Source organism: Macaca thibetana, chromosome 13 (genome assembly GCF_024542745.1).
Source record: "Macaca thibetana thibetana isolate TM-01 chromosome 13, ASM2454274v1, whole genome shotgun sequence".
NCBI classification, from domain to species: Eukaryota; Metazoa; Chordata; class Mammalia; order Primates; family Cercopithecidae; genus Macaca; species Macaca thibetana.
The window spans coordinates 82,630,746-82,649,193 of NC_065590.1; the positions used below are offsets into that span (position 1 = coordinate 82,630,746).

The following is an 18,448-nucleotide window of genomic DNA, read 5'->3' on the forward strand; positions in this document are numbered from 1 at the left end:
TAAATTATACAGTATATTAGAAGGTGATAAGAGCTATGGAGAAAAATAAAGCAAAAACAGAGGCTTAGGTATGTGGAAGTGGAAAGGAAGCAAGTAAGGTAATTAGGAAAGGATTCACTGAAAAAGTGAGAGATATGAGCAAAGGTAAGAAAGGGGTAAGGGAGAGAGTCAAGAGAATGATAAATGGAGGAAGGGTGCTTCTGGCAAGGGGAGGTAGACGGACCTTAAAGCAAGAGCATAACTGCTTTTTGAGAAACATGAAAGAGGTGAGCATGGCTAGAACGGGGGAATGGGGGAGTAAGTGATGAGGTCAGAGAGATAATGGGAGGCTATACCATGTAAGGTCTTAAAAGTCATTGTAAGGACTAAGTCCCAGTGACTGAGGCAGTTACTGGAGGATTAACAACAGAAAGATGACAGGATTTGACTTTTATTCTAACATGTCCTCTATGAAGAATAAGTACAATCTTTCTCATCTTAGTAATCTGGTATCTGAATGTCCACTTGTTAACTGGATGTTTTCATTTGGATATCCCATTGTCACCTCAAATCAAACATGTATAAAAATGATATACTTTTAAATTTCAGATTTCTGTTAATGATAAATGAGATGAACTGCATTACAGATTAATGTCTTAAAAAACAATTTATCAAACCTTCTATGGGGGCGACTGGAGAGGAAGGAACACACAATAAGGAAAATATAGAAGCCTAGTTAGCCTTTGCAAATTTTACAATTTAAGGTGAACAACCCCAATGCAAGGCAAATATACCAGACTTGCAACAACTACCACAAAACAAAGTCAGAAGACCAACATGGTTTTGCTACCATCCATTCTAAAACTCAAACACAAAATAAAAATAACTGGCTCATTGTATTACTGGAACTAACAAAATATACATCTTGTTTCCCTGTAGAGATTCACAGAAGCATAAATAAGATTAACCAAAGATCACAGAAGAAGTCATTTAATTTCATATAAATTAAATGCATTTTAAAATTTAGTAATCTAAAAATGAAATAATGCAATAAATTTGTAATAATGAAGCATCAATTCTAAACTTTTCTACAAAAGTAGAAACAAAAGAAAGAAGAAAATGCTAAACAAGGAAGTTGAAAGACGTGACTTTAGAATTTGCCCAATTCAAAAGAAAAGAGTTAGCTGATGCTTACTTCATGTTCAGGTACCATTTTTTGTTTCCTTAGCTGCACATCTTTTCAGCCTCCAATGAAATTAGGTTATGTCCATCTAAGAATTTATCCATCTGAAATTCTACTTGTTCTCAAAATAATCCCGGGCCTATGTTTTTTATTATAATGTGCTATAAGTTACAATTCTTTTGTGTCCCTTTCAGGATTGTGAACTCAAAGCCAGTTACTACATCTTTTTATAGTATATATATCCAATAGCTAACATAATACCTAAAGGATAGAGAAACTAAATAAATAGGTGATGAATTAAAAACAATTAACCTATCTTACTAATACAACATTGAAGATTTCTAAAACAAAGATATTTAAGTTTGTATGGTTAAATATTTTCTGAAATATTTTTTAAAATCTTTGAAGTTATTTCTTGTAATTGAAAAACATGAACTTTCTTGAAATCCTTATTGTCTTTCTTTCAATGGGGAAAAAAACAGCAAACTGCCTTCTTGGTCTAGAAATTAGGGAATATTTCTTCTAATTTTGGAAAAGTAAAGATCTACTATTTTGTAAAACAAAACAAAACAAAACAAAACAAAAACCTGTGATATTTCACAGTACTACAGACCCAAGCCACGCTGCAGTTATATGATGTGAATAATACAATCTCACATATTGAATAATTTTGAGTAATAAATATATCTGGATCTAAAGCAAGATTCCCATACGGTGCTACCCTTAGACTACTAGCTGGAGATTCACAACTGCTATATCTGAGATTCTGGGGCTAGGGAGAACAAACAACAAACAACTCAACAGCAGCCAGACAGGCTGGCCTACTGAAATAAGAGCCAAAAGCTGAAGAACTATGAGACAGTCACCCACAATTTGCTGATAGTATGATTCTGGTATTAACTGCTTCCTGTTTACAAAACACAATAAACAGGGCAATGTAAAACTTCTGATGAGGAAAAACTATTATGTTGTATTTACGTGGAATGGCTTTATATTTGGCAGTTAGGGTACTTAAATAAGGATCATTAAGAAAATAAATGCTGGTTTCAGGAAACCAATTTACATATCGCTGTTTAAAAAGAGGTAAGGTTTCTAAGTAAAAGTACCCTTGTTGATTTAAAAAGAGTTGCTAAATTATACCCAATCTTATGCAATCTTTAGAGAGTAGTTTTAGGAACTAGAAACTACATCTATCTCTGTTCAAACGTACCAGACTAAACCAAACAGGTGAAGGCTAAAGAAATAGAACAGTGCCTTATAATTCAGTTGAATTTAAATTTCTACACAAGAAATCTGTCATTCATTTCTTGGATTTAGCTGAGAACTGCATAATTTTAAAAAGCCCTGCCAATTAGTTAATAAACATTTCTAATAATATATTTAAAAATGTTTAACAGGCAGTTAGCACAAAGAAGCATTTATATATAGTGAGAAGGATACTTTGAGCGCTAAATATCTCCAAGTTAATAGTTGTATGAAGGGCATCTCACAGGAAAAACATGATAAATAAAGATCTAAACTAGGTAATTTCCATAAAAAATGTTTCTCAAACTGGAGTCCTAAGACATATAAGGGTCTTTGAAACAAGTTTTCATTTTAGCTTTTCATTTCAATGACAACCAAAATCTTTCTCATGTGTTAAGGAAGGATAGGGACTTTAGGATTTTCACTGCCTTTTTAATAACTGAATAATATTCCATTGTTTGGAGATGCCATATTTTGTTTATCCATTCACCAGTGGATGGATATTTAGGTAGTTTTCATTTTTGAATATTATGAATAATGTTGCTGTGAACATTTATGTACAAGTTTTTATGTGGCCATATTTTAAATTCTTGAGTATTTAACTAGGAGTGGAACTGTTGGGTTATACAGTAACTCTTTAACTTTTTGAGGAATTGTGAAAACCAGTTTTCCATAGTAACTACACCATTTGAAATTCCCACCAGTAATGTACAAGGGTTCCAATCTTCCACAACCTCGCCAAATACAGTTATTTCCTGCCTTTAAAAAAATTACAGCCATCCTAGAGGGTGTGAAATGGTATCTCATTATGGTTTTGATTTCTATTTCCCTAATCGCTAATGACACGAAGCATCTTTTCTTGCACTCTTTGGCCATTTGTATGTCTTATTTGGAGACGTGTCTATTTAGTTCCTTTGCCTAGTTTTAAAAAACTGTATTTTACTGTGTATATTTAAGATATACAACATGATGTCATGAGATGTGGATATGTAGTAAAATGATTATTATATATTATAATGGTTATTATATATTTATTATTGTAAATGAACAAATCAAATGAACATATCCATCATCTCCTATAGTTACCCATTTTTTCCCACTATGACAATGGTTTATTCTCTATCTCTGTATATTTGACTTTGTTTTTAAAGATGCCTCATGTAAATGAGATTATATAATATTCTTCTTTCTGTGTCTGACTTATTTCACTTAGCAAAATGTCCTCCAGGCTCACCTATGTTGTGGCTAATGGCAGGATCTCCTCCTTTTTAATGGCTGAATAATATTTCATTGTATATATATGCTACAACTTCTTTATCTATTTGTCCAGTGACCAACTCCTAAGTTGTTTCCATGTCTCAGCTCTTGTGAATAATGCTGCAATGAACATGGAAGTGCAGACAGCTTTATGAGCTGATTTCATCTCTTTTGGGTATACACCCAGAAAAGGTATTGCTGGGTCATATGTTAATTTCCTTAGGAATATCTTTACTGTTTTTCATAATGGCTGCTCCATTCTAAGTTCCCACCGAAAGTGTACATTTTCTCAACACCTTTGCCAACACTTGTTATCTTTTGTCTTTTTGATACAGGTTGAACATCCCAAATCTAAAAATCCCAAACCTAAAATGCTCCAAAATCCAAAAACTTTTGAATGCCAACATAACACTCAAAGGAAATGCTCATTGGAGCATTTTGCATTTCAGATTTTGGATGCTCAACTGGTAAGTATAATGCAAATATTCTAAAATCCATAAAAATCCAAAATATGAAACAATCTTGGTCCCCCAAACATTTTTGATAAGGGTTACTCAACTTGTAACAGCTATCCTAATAGCTGATAGATGTGAGGTGATATAGCAGCTTTTACTTGCATTTCCTTGATCATTTTATGATGTTGAGCACCTTTCATATACCTGTTGGCCATTTTTATGTCGTCCTTGAAGAAATATCTTTTCGGGTCCTTTGCCTGATCTTTATTTGGGTTATATGTTTTCTTGCTATTGAGTTGTAGGATTTTGGGTTGGGTTTAACTTGTCTTTTTATTGAGTCGTAAGAGTGCTTTACATTTGGGATATTAGACCCCTATCAGATACATGACTTACAGATTATTTTCTCCAATTCTGTGGTTTCTCTTTTCATTTTCTTTATAGTATTCTTTAATGAACAAAAGTTTTCAGTTTTAATGAAGTCCAACTTACCTACTTTTTCTTCTTAAATAGGTCCAATGTCTGGTCCCTTTAGGGACAGATACTACTGATTGTTATTTTTCCCGTATATGGGCCATGCATTTTTGTTTCTTCGCAGGCCTCCTAATTTTTGTTGAATGCTAGATATTTTGAAGCTAATGAATGGGTAGTGATTTCCTGAAATCCCTGGAAACAAAAATTCTCTCAAAATCTACAACGCCAGAGGCCCAAATTGAGATGGTAGTTATCCTTGGCCCAGAGAAGAGACCCTGCTCCCCTAAATTTCTACCATAAATCACCTGCCAACGTCTTAACTATTATGGCCAAGAATAAAAAGCAAAATCAAATAAATGGATTCAAAGCAATCAATGAATTCTTAAAAATCAAAACACCATTTAATCTTACTTCATTGATTCTATAAAATACTAGATTTTTCTTAAAGTGCTTTTGTAAAAGAGAATCTTGTGCAGTCTTTTAAATTTATTATGCTAATAATAAAGACATTATCAAGGATTTGGTAATGTAACCTCTAAATGTATCTTAAAGTTTGAAACAATATATTTAATACGTTTGCATTTACCACTAAAAACTTATTCCACAGATAAAGAAATGCCCTTTTTATAAATACTCTTTGCATTAATTTTTTCTAAATACAAAAAGTTTGAAAAAAGTTTATTTTGTTTTCTATTAACAAATACATAAAAAAAGGAAAACCAAATTCGTTTTAAAATCCAGCATTTTCTTCATATTGGCTTCATTTAAAATTTAATTTTAAGATGAAGAATAAACATTTGCCTATTAAAATATTCCTAGTATACTCATGACTGAGGAAAAATAGCATTGTAACACATATTTGTGGCAGCTATCTTATTAGAACAAATTAGCAAAATAACTCAACATTTCCTTATGAAACTATGAGTCCAGTTATCTTAGAGTGACATAGAGTTATGCAAGTATACTGCACATGTCTTCCAAAATCCACTTCAATTTGTGTTGGTATTTTTTGAGGAAAAATCAGTCTTCCTAACTATAGCTATCTTTAGCTGGTATAAACAAGAATATAAGTACTTAATATTTACTTGCAGGTGTACAGAAGAGTTTTATAAGAGTTTAGCAGAAGCAGCCTTAAAAAAGAAAATGATGATTATTTTGCTTTGTCATTTGCACAGACAAAACTGAGTGATAAAAATTTCGTGTTGCTGGGTGCAGTAACATGTGTCTATAATCCCAACTACTCAGGAGGCTGAAGTGGGAGAATTGTTTGAGCCAGGAATTCAAGTGTGGTCTTGGCTACACAGACAGACTATGTCTCTTAAAAAATAATAATAATAAATTAAAAATTTTTTTAAATTTTTTAATGTCTGTCTCTTTTTACCAACCTCTTTCAGAGATTCAGATAATAGTGGGCAGAAAAATAGCTAGAAGCCAGAATCAAAAGAGAATGAAGATCTGCATTAGATACAGATAATCCACAAATGATTATCCAAAACCAAATAACCACATTTATACATAAAATTACTCCAATATCTAAAATAAAGAATTCAGCCCCAGATCAGAAGCTGTTGAATTTTGATAAACTATTTTAGAAACTCATTTCAGAATACAGTATAAATATATATATCTACACCAATAAAAGAAAAATAAATACACTAAAATTTGTTCTTTAATGGTATATGGTAGAAGAAGTACCAAAGTCATAGAGCCAAATGGCTCAAAATAATTTACCAAAACAATGGAATTATATTTTAAGGGTGGTATAAAATGATCAAGTCAGGCAAAACTCCAGTTAACTTCAGGGTCACCCTCCCAACCTGAAAGGGAAAGGGCACAGATAAAATTACAATATGAGGGCCGGGTGTGGTGGCTCACGCCTGTAATCCCAGCGCTTTGGGAGGCTGAGGAGGGTGGATCATGAGGTCAGGAATTCGAGCTCAGCCTGGCCAACATGGTGAAACCCCATCTCTACTAAAAATACAAAAATTAGCCAGGTGTGGTGGCGGATGCCTGTAATCCCAGCTACTAGGGAGGCTGAGGGAGAGAATTGCTTGAACCCAGGAGGCGGAGGATGCAGTGAGCTCAGATTGCGTCACTGCACTCCAGCCTGGACGACAGAGTGAGATTTCGTCTCAAAAAAAAAAAAAAAAAAAAAAAAAAATCACAATATGAGCCAATCTTCATTGACCACATTTATAGAAAAGATACGCATTTTGTAAAGTCCAGCTTAAAACCTAAGTCATCTTACTTGATTCATTTATATTTGGCATTATTTTATTGATATCCATTGAAAAATGAAAAAAAAAATCCCAAGCATTTCATGTAAATGGCTGGTTAAATAGCATCAATATCCTCTTAATGCTAACACTAAATGTGGCTAGCTATATTCCTTCTGCTGCAATGACCAGCTAAAAAGACTAACTTGGAACAAGTGAAACTCAAATTCCATTTTCCAGGGTTCTCAATAGCAAAATAATTATGAAAACAGAATAATAACAATAAAAATAATGCTCATACATTTTAAACTGGAGATGCAGACTTTTAAATTTTTAGAATAAGGACCCCTGCAATTGTCACCCAGTAAAGTACTTCTCAAATATTTAGACTATAGGCCACTTTAGTGGTATAAGCATGCTTATCCTTCCAGTTGCTACTTTCACATTATAAAGTCCATAGTAACAAATGATTTGAGAGAAACAAAATAAAAAGTTTGTAAGTTAAAATATAAGCCCATTAATATTCATCTAACTAAAGGATGTGACAATATTTTATATATATTGAACATGTACTATATGTTTTATATGCATTAATTCACTTATTCCTCACAACTGCCCTATGAAGTATATATTATTTCCATTTTGACAGTTTTATCATACTAATAAACTATGCTCTGATGATGACGATGATGATAATGAATACTAACACTTTAATAAGATTTACTATATGCCAATCACTGTTCTAAGCACGTAACCTATGTTAATTAATTCCCTCATAAACCTTACTAACTCATTTACTCATGAACATCAGGTAGGTAATATTATAATCCATTTTAGTGATGAGAAAACTGAGGCATGGACAAGTTACTTAATCTGCCCAACCACTTAAATGGCAGAGGAAGAAACACGTCTTAGGTAATCTGGTTCCAGAATTTGTATACACTTTAAGTTATATCACTAACCTATAGTCACATAACTAATAAATAGAAAAGTCATCAATATAGCCCCAATCTTTTGGCTTGGCCTCCACATCAAAACATTTCCCCAATATACCCAGTAAGAGACTTACAGAAAAGGTGACATTAAAATATACCACATCTAAAAACTAGGTAGTATGTAAGGTACTCAAATACATAAGCAAAGAATCTTTTCTATTCTTAGTCCAAACATCACATGAAAATAAAGTTATTCATATAGCTAATCGTGACTTACCTTCTATGGTACGCTATAATATAAAACCAATTATTTCTTATAAGATGTCAAGGACTTTAAAATAAAATGCACTGTTCCATCAAAATCAAAAGTTCTGCTTTTGCAAACCCTAATTTTTGTTCCAAAGTTTATAAATCTTGGATTCTAAAATTTTATATATATATGTGTGTGTGTGTGTGTGTGTGTGTGTGTGTGTGTAATTCCTTTCAGTAATATCTAAATTATCTTAGTGATTCTACTTTCTAGAATTTTCCTTGTTCCAATAGACTGTATCCTGAAAACTCTTTGTAGACTTTGTTATTTAAGATAAACTTCTCAGTAAAAAAAAAAAAAAAAGAAAAAAGAAAAATCCATGAATCTCCATCTCATATCACAGTCTTTTTAGGAAAGAAATAGGTGGAAACAGACAATCCTGAAATGATGACCAATGTACAAAATAGCTGGCCTGTACTCTTCTCCAACGTTATTATCATGGAAGGTCCTATTATGAAAAACAAATAAAAGCTAATAAACTATTCCAGGTTAAAGGAAACCAAACAAATGTGACAACTATGCAATTTATGATTGTGAATCAGACCAACTGTAAAATTTTAATATGAACTATATATTAGATAACAGCAATGTTTCTTGAATTGATTATTATATTGTGGTTAAGTAGGAAATATTTTAGAGTGAAGGATCATGATTGTCTACAACTTTTTCTCAAATGGTTCATCATCATCACTGTAATGGTAAAGGGGGAAGGGGAAAAGGAAAAGTAAATACAGAGAGAGATAAAGCAAATTCCATAAAATGTTTGTAATGGTGAAACTGGGCAATGGGCATGCAGATGTTCAGTCTAGCAATTTTGTAACTATTTGGTACATGTGCAATTGTTTTTAATGTTAAGAAGAAATCGAAAAGATTAAAAAGGTCATAATGAGGAAAATATGACTTTAGAGTCACTCCGTGAACAGTGAGGAAAGACAGACACCAAGCTAATGTTCAGTCACTGCATTATTCTATCAATTTTCTCTCCCTTTCTCTTTCATAAAGTCGAGGTACTAACGTTCCTTTCCTGAAAACTCTTAAAGACATGGCTCTCCTACTTAATTAAAATTTCTCTTTATGATAATACATCCTACTCCGCAAAACTTTCTTTTTTAATCAGAATACTTAATTCATTTATCGCTTCTTAGGGAGAAACAACAGTCTGATTGGAAACAACAGAAAACATAAATTAATACAGGTTGAACATCCCAAGTCCAAAATCCGATACACTCCACAATCTGAAGCTTTTTGAGCACCAATATGATACTCAAAGGAAATGCTCACGGGAGCATGTAGGATTTCAGATTTCGGATGCTCAGCTGATAAGTACACCGCAAATATTTTAAAATCCAAAATATGGAACATTTCTAGCGACAAGCATTTCAGATATGGGGCACTCAATGTGTAAATACAAATGTATCATCAGTTAATAAAAGCCAGAAACCGAGAGTTGTGTTTGCTCTAGAAACTGATGAAAAAAAAAAATTTTTTTTTTGAGAGGAGTCTCGCTCTGTCACCCAGGCTGGAGTGCAGTGGCTTGATCTTGGCTCACCGCAAGCTCTGCCTCCCAGGTTCACACCATTCTCCAGCCTCAGCCTCCCAAGTAGCTAGGACTACAGGTGCCTGCCACCACACCGGCGTTTTTTTGGGTATTTTTAGTGGAGACGGGGTTTCACCGTGTTAGCCAAGATGGTCTCAATCTCCTGACCTCATGATCCACCCGTCTCAGCGCCCCTTGAAGTGCTGGGATTACAGGTGTGAGCCACCGCGCCTAGCCAAAACTGATGAAATTTTAAAGAGGCAGAGATAGTAAGATTAGATGAATACCTTCTTAAATAATTTTGTACCTCTAGTCCTTGCTTTAAAGCTCTCTGCCAACTTCCAAACTCACTGTTAATTCCAAACACAGGCATTGTTGGCCAACTAAATTTTACTGCCTTTAACTTCAATGATCTATAAAACCCCACGCTCTAGGTTGACAGGTATCACTTTCCATAGTGACAACTGTCTCCTCCTTTAAAAGTGAATGGGCGTGCAGCTGGGGCACATGGATGAAGAGGATTTCTGGGGTGGTGGTATTGTTCTACTTCTTAATCCAGGCCAATGTTTACACAAATGTGTTCAGTACATAATAAAAAGTTATATGCTTATAATTTTTTATTTTTATCTATGTATAATTCAATTAAAAGTCTATTAATTAACACATTTTCTCCTGGAAGTTTTCCCTTACTGATTTATCAGTTTCTGATCACTCTTCAACTCTTTTATCTACTGTCTTGGCTTGGTGCATGTTTATTTTTCTACTGCTCCCATTAGCATGTTCATGGATATACAGGTTCTATTCAGCTAGCTCACAAACTCTAAAACAGTAACAATGTAAAAATGCCCATATGGACACTATATATACATAAATTACAAAGGTATATATTATATGGGTATACCTACATACTATACAGGTATACTTATAATTATATAGGTATATATTATGTAATTTTATGCATAAATGTATAAAATTAACTGGATATATGTTAGAAATATACGAAGCAAATCTGGAGATGGTTTACTACAGTTTTTCTGCTGCCATTTTCAATTCAGTAAGGACTTTGAGGGTCTCATCATAAGTGATTTCAACATACACTAAAATAGCTCATAAAGTGTACCCTAGAATTTTCCTATCATTTTCATTTAGGAATGTCAGCACCTGTTTTACACTAACCTTGAAGCATCCCAGATCAAACACATATTTCCATAAAAGATAACAGTCAACAGGTAATCATTTTCCTTCCATACTTTTGCAGAGACAAAGCTCTTTAAAAATAGAACTACAATTCCTACCTGGGAGACTTCTTTGTTCATAATGAATCCTCAAAACAGATATGGTCAAATCTCGTGTTCCAGAGGGTAGCTTCCTGGGGAATGGGATAATGATGTTTTCCAGAGATGGCTCTAGTCTCTTCACTCTCACCTCATTTAAGGCCAATTATATAAACAACTAGAATAAAAAGACAAAAATAAAAGCAGAAGGGATGTTAGATTGCCATTTTATTCTCCAATTAATAATAAAGGTCAGATATGCTAGAAAAAGAAAAAAATGCAACTTTCAGAATGAAATGGAAAAATATTTCCAAAAGACAATGGATAAAGATCTCATTTTACAGCTTAAGTCCTTTCTGGTGATTAAGTACTCCTGTTTGAGAATGATGCTTAGGTAAAACATAATTGCATTCTACCCTTAAACTTCTGAAAGACTCATTTATATGTCTTTTAAAAGTTGTTTTGGGCTGCATTTGTGTATTTATCCTTTTTCCTACTTACAAATTCTGATTTTTTCATATTTTCAGTTATCACCTAATTCTTTAGTTATGTAACACTCCTATAATATTTTATCTTCAAATTTCTAATTGAAAAAGTTTACAAACATTTTATATTTGTAATACTTCAAAAAGATGGCAGTTGACGTCTGGTTCTAGTAATGATGAACTACCTTATATCGAACTAATTTGCCCACGGATAACAGTTATAAACTCTGGACAAAACATAAAAAACAACTGTTTAAAGAAATTGGAAAGTGACCAAAGTGGACAGAAATTTTAGGGGTTCTGATCATTGAAAGAAAGGAATTATGTTGGGTGAGATACACACTTATGAGACTCTCCTGGAAGGGAACTCTTCCCAGCACTCCCACTTAAGCTCAGAGAGACTAGGTTTAAATGAGAAAACCACAGTCTTATTGGCTTGAGGCATTAAAGAATGTAAATCAGAGCTAAAAGGAAGCTGGAAATTGAGTAGACTAGATTACAGATCTTACTTGAATTTTGCCAGTTTTTGCATGCACTCATTTTTTGTATGTCTTTTTTACAATTCTATGACATTTTAGCACATGTACAGATTCATGTAACTATACCACAATGAGATTCACTGCTCCATCACCACAGGTGAATTGTTTCATGCTGTTTATAATCACATCCCCCTTCCCCTTTCCTTAACTCTTGACAACTGCAATCTGTTCCCTATTTCTATAATTTTTGTCACTTTGAGAATACTACATAAATTGAATCATATAGCATGGAATCTTTTCAAGTTGGCTTTTCTAAATTTATTTTATTTATTTATTTTTATTATACTTTAAGTTCTAGGGTACATGTTCACACAGCATAATGCCCTTGAGATCCAACCAGTTTGGTGCATGTATCAATAGTTCATTCCTTTTTATTGCTCCATGGTACAGTGGTGCCACAGTTTTTTTCACTATTTGTCCTGTAAAGTGCATTTGGGTTGTGTTTAGTTTTTGGCTATTATAAATAAAGCTGCTATGAATATTTGTGTACAGGCTTTTGTAAAAACATTCGTTTTCATTTCAATGCCTGGGACTGTAATTGCTGAGTTGTATAGTTAAGTGTATGTTTACTAGCCAGTAATTTAGTTGTCTACTAAAAGATAAATCAATACTCTTCAAAAAGAGTTAACAATCCACAATGTCATCCACAACATCCAGTATGCAATAAAAAATTACTAAACATGCAAAGAAGCTAGAAAATGTAACTCCAGATCAGGAGAAAAGGTGGTCGACAGCAGGACACCACAAGTTGATTTAGGTGTTGGAAATACCTAACAAAGATGTGAATGTAGCTATTATAAATATGTTTAAAGATTTTAAATATAAATGTATATTTTATTTATATATAATGGGTAAACACACGAGAAATACTGGCAGCAAATGGAAACTGAGAAAGAAATAAATGGAAGTTCAAGAGCTAGATCATTCAATAGCAAATTTCAAGATTCACTGGCCAGACTTAACAACAGTAGATTTGTGACAGCAGAAAAACAAGTCAGTGAACTTGAAATGAAAATAATACCAAGTCTGAAGAAGAAAAAGAAACCACACAACCACACATACCCCTTCTATAATCTGGAGAAAACACACACACACACACACACACACACACACACACACACACACACACACGCCTTCTGTAATCTGTTGGCAATACCAAGCATGTAATTGATGAGAGGAGAAAGATACTGGGGCAGAAATAGTATTATGCGGAAATAATGATTGAAAATTTTCAAAATTTGGTGAAAAATAAACTGTCAGATCCAGTGTGTCTCAATAAATCCCACTCAGAATAAATACAGAGACACCAACTCTGGCAAAGTCGAGTCAAACCACTAAAAAAAAATTAACATAAAATTTTGAAACTAGCTTGGTCAAGGTAGCACATCACATACAAGAAAACAAAGATATAAATGGTAACTGATTTCTCATTGGTAACAACAGAGGCAAGAAGATAATGGAATAATTTCTTCCATTAAAATACTGAAGGCGGGGTAGCCCTATCAATTCACAATTCTATATCCAGCAAAAATATCCTTCAAAAAACTGAAGGCAAAATTAAAAACACTTTAACATAACCAAACATAATCTGCTGTAAGATTAATATATAAGAAATACTAAAGGAACTTTTTCAGGCTAAAGAGAAATGATGCTAGGTAAAGTCAGATCTACAAAACAGAAGCAAAAGCATCAGAAATCATAAATACAAGGGTAAATAAAAAGGACTATGTATTTTTTACTCTTTAAAAGATGTATGTATTCTTTCTTTAAAAGATGATTATATAAAATATATTTAAAAATATAAAATATTGTGGCATTTGTAATGTATTAAATGTTAATTATATTACAATAATAACACAAAGGATGGGAAGGTATAAATGCAATTATACTGTTGCAAGTCTCTTAAATTTCACTATTACAACATTAACTATAAATAAATTTATAAATTAAGGATATATATTGTAATTCCTAGAGCAGCCACTTAAAAATTATAAAAGAGTAGTGTTCAAAAGGTTATAAGGAATTTGAAAATATAAGAAAGTATAGCTAAAAAGTTAACAGGAATTATCAGTACTCTACTAAAAAATATTTGGTTAACCCAAAAGAAGGCACGAAAATAGGAAAAGAAGAACAAGGAACAAATGGTATCTTAAACCCAACCATATTAATTACATTGAATATAAAATAACTAAACATTACAATTAAAAGATGGAAACTAGAGAAAAAGCAAACCCACACTATAAGCTGTCAATAAGAGATATAGTTTAAATATAAAGACACAAACAGGTTGAAAGTTTAAAAAATGGAAAAGAATATATTACACAAACAGCAAACATAAGAAAGCAATATAAATATCAGCAAAAGTAGACTTCAGGACTAGGAATGTAACTAAAGATAAAAAGGGAAGTTTCATAAAAGAGTCAATGCATCAGGAAGACAGAATCATAATTTTAAAGAAATTTTTAATTGTTTTAGAGACTGGGTCTTGCCCAGGCTGGTCTTGAGCTCCCAGGCTTAAGTGATCCTCCTACTATGGCCTCCCAAAGTGCTAGGATTATAGGTGAGAGCCACCATGCCCAGAATCATAAGTTATGCAAATAATAACAGAGCTTCAAAATAAATGAAGCATAAACTAACAGAACTTAAAAGAGAAATAGAAAAATCCATTCATATCATTGAAGATTTTAACATTCCTCTCTCCATAATAGATTTTTAAAAACCAGTAAGGAAATAGGAGATTTGACGAACAGTGATAACTAGCTTGTCCTAAATGAACATTCATAGAACAGTACATCCAACAACTGGCAAATGTACATTTATTTGCAAGTGCACATGAAACTATTATTCAACATGAAACAAATGGTGAACCATTTTTTATATAACACATTTCTAAAGATTGAAATCTTAAAGGGTATGTTCTCTCACTACTATGGAATTAGAAACCATTAACATATCCAGAAAAGTCTTAAACAGGTAGAAATTTGACAACATACCTGTTAATGACCTACAGTGAAAGAAGAAAATGCAATGGAAATTAGAAAACAAGTGAAACTGAAATAAAGTAAACAAATGACATCAACATTAGTTGAATGACTCTGAAGCTACATTTATACTCTGCATACACACACACACACACACACACACACATTTTTTTTTTTTTTTTTTTTTTGAGACAGAGTCTCGCATTGTCGCCTGGACTGGAGTGGAGCGACACGATCTCGGCTCACTGCAACCTCCGCTTTTCAGGTTCAAGCGATTCTTCTGCCTCAGCCTCCCAAGTAGCTGGGATTACAGATGCCCATCACCACGCCTGGCTAATTTTTTGTATTTTTAGTAGAGGCAGGCTTTCATTATGTTGGTCAGGCTGGTCTTGAACTCCTGACCTCATGATTCACCTGCCTCGGCCTCCCAAAGTGCTGGGATTACAGGCGTGAGCCACCACGCCCGGGCTATACTCTGCTTACAGTTTTTAAAAAGTTCAAAATCACAGATATAAACTAAAAATAATACATTTAATATTATAATCAATGGAATAAATATGGACAACTGAAAAAAACTAAAACTAAAAGTTTTTTTTTGAAAAGGTAAAAAATTGATAAAACTTTAGCAAGATTGATCAAGAAAAAGTTACCAACACAAATTACTAATACTAGAAATGTGACGGATGTCACCACAGATCGTACAAATATAGTGTTCTGAACAACATTTTACAAATCAACTCAGTAACTGACATAAAATGAAAAATCTCAAGAAATTAAATTTTTTATGTTATTTTATTTTATTTATTTATTTATTTTATTTATTATTATTATTATACTTTAAGTTGTAGGGTACATGTGCATAACATGCAGGTTTGTTACATATGTATACTTGTGCCATGTTGCTGTGCTGCACCCATCAACTCATCAGCACCCATCAACTCGTCATTTACATCAGGTATAACTCCCAATGCAATCTCTCCCCCCTACCCCCTCCCCATGATAGGCCCCCGTGTGTGATGTTCCCCTTCCCGAGTCCAAGTGATCTCATTGTTCAGTTCCCACCTATGAGTGAGAACATGCGGTGTTTGGTTTTCTGTTCTTGTGATAGTTTGCTAAGAATGATGGTTTCCAGCTGCATCCATGTCCCTACAAAGGACACAAACTCATCCTTTTTTATGGCTGCATAGTATTCCATGGTGTATATGTGCCACATTTTCTTAATCCAGTCTGTCACTGATGGACATTTGGGTTGATTCCAAGTCTTGGCTATTGTGAATAGTGCCGCAATAAACATACGTGTGCATGTGTCTTTATAGCAGCATGATTTATAATCCTGCGGGTATATACCCAGTAATGGGATGGCTGGGTCATATGGTACATCTAGTTCTAGATCCTTGAGGAATCACCATACTGTTTTCCATAATGGTTGAACTAGTTTACAATCCCACCAACAGTGTAAAAGTGTTCCTATTTCTCCACATCCTCTCCAGCACCTGTTGTCTCCTGACTTTTTAATGATCGCCTTTCTAACTGGTGTGAGATGGTATCTCATTGTGGTTTTGACTTGCATTTCTCTGATGGCCAGTGATGATGAGCATTTTTTCATGTGTCTGTTGGCTGTATGAATGTCTTCTTTTGAGAAATGTCTGTTCATATCCTTTGCCCACTTTTTGATGGGGTTCAGCAAAGTCTCAGGATACAAAATTAATGTGCAAAAATCACAAGCACTCGTATACACCAGTAACAGACAAACAGAGAGCCAAATCATGAATGAACTTCCATTCACAATTGCTTCAAAGAGAATAAAATACCTAGGAATCCAACTTACAAGGGATGTAAAGGACCTCTTCAAGGAGAACTACAAACCACTGCTCAGTGAAATCAAAGAGGACACAAACAAATGGAAGAACATACCATGTTCATGGATAGGAAGAATCAATATCGTGAAAATGGCCATACTGCCCAAGGTTATTTATAGATTCAATGCCATCCCCATCAAGCTACCAATGAGTTTCTTCACAGAATTGGAAAAAACCGCTTTAAAGTTCATATGGAACCAAAAAAGAGCCCACATTGCCAAGACAATCCTAAGTCAAAAGAACAAAGCTGGAGGCATCACGCTACCTGACTTCAAACTATACTATAAGGCTGCAGTAACCAAAACAGCATGGTACTGGTACCAAAACAGAGATATAGACCAATGGAACAGAACAGAGTCCTCAGAAATAATACCACACATCTACAGCCATCTGATCTTTGACAAACCTGAGAGAAACAAGAAATGGGGAAAGGATTCCCTATTTAATAAATGGTGCTGGGAAAATAGGCTAGCCATAAGTAGAAAGCTGAAACTGGATCCTTTCCTTACTCCTTATACGAAAATTAATTCAAGATGGATTAGAGACTTAAATGTTAGACCTAATACCATAAAAACCCTAGAGGAAAACCTAGGTAGTACCATTCAGGACATAGGCATGGGCAAAGACTTCATGTCTAAAACACCAAAAGCAACGGCAGCAAAAGCCAGAATTGACAAATGGGATCTCATTAAACTAAAGAGCTTCTGCACAGCAAAAGAAACTACCATCAGAGTGAACAGGCAACCTACAGAATGGGAGAAAATTTTTGCAATCTACTCATCTGACAAAGGGCTAATATCCAGAACCTACAAAGAACTCAAACAAATTTATTTTATTTATTAAAATAACACAGAAAGAAACAGACTGTATGTATTAAATACATTTGTAATTAAAAACAAAACAAAACTCCAGGTCCAAATGGCATCACAGGTAAGCTGCATCCAACATTTAAGGAAGTAATAACAGCAATCTTACACACTTCCAGGAAAGTAGGAGAGGGATATTTCCCAATGTGTTTTATTAGGCTAGCAGAACCCTAATACTAAGATCTGGCAAAGATATTAACAGAAAAGAAAATCAGCCTCATGAGTACAGATTTATAAAAAAAAAAAAAAAAACAAATTGAATCCAGACATATATAAGAATAGACTATTATCAAGTGGTATACCCAAGGATTTAAAATTCAAAAACCAATCTTCTGATGGAGATTAACATCCAGAATATACAAGGAACTCAACAGCTACAACAACAACAATCCGATTTAAAAAATGGGCAAATAATCTGAACAGGCATTTCTCAAAAGACATACAAATGGCCAAAAGAAGTCATACAAATATATGAAAACATGTTCAACATCATTAATCATCAGGGAGATACAAATCAAAACCACAATGAGGTAATCATCTCATCCCAGTTAGGATGATAGCTATTATCAAAAAGACAAAAAATAACAAATGCTGATGAGGATGTGGAGAAAAGAGAACTCTTAAACACTGTTGGTGGGAATGTAAACCAGTACAACCACTATGGAGAACAGTATGGAGGTTCCTCAAAAGAAAAGAAACTACAAATAGAACTACCATATAATACAGCAATCCCACTACTTGGCATTTAGCCAAAGAAAAGGAAATCAGTATATCAAAGAGACATGTGCACTACCATGTTGACTGCAACACTATTTACAATAGCTAAGATATGGAATCAACCTGGGTGTCTAACAAC

General features: G+C 33.7%; 1 protein-coding gene across 9 annotated transcripts in view; it reads right to left on the minus strand.

Annotated features, from left to right (window-relative positions):
- NCOA1 (nuclear receptor coactivator 1) overlaps positions 1–18,448 on the minus strand; it is a 279,136-nt gene that overhangs the window by 120,128 nt on the left and 140,560 nt on the right. For all 9 annotated transcript variants that reach the window (XM_050753579.1, XM_050753584.1, XM_050753581.1 and 6 more), the window contains one exon: positions 10,884–11,040. The gene's annotated coding sequence lies outside the window, so the exon portion shown is untranslated. The remainder of the gene's footprint in view (positions 1–10,883; positions 11,041–18,448) is intronic.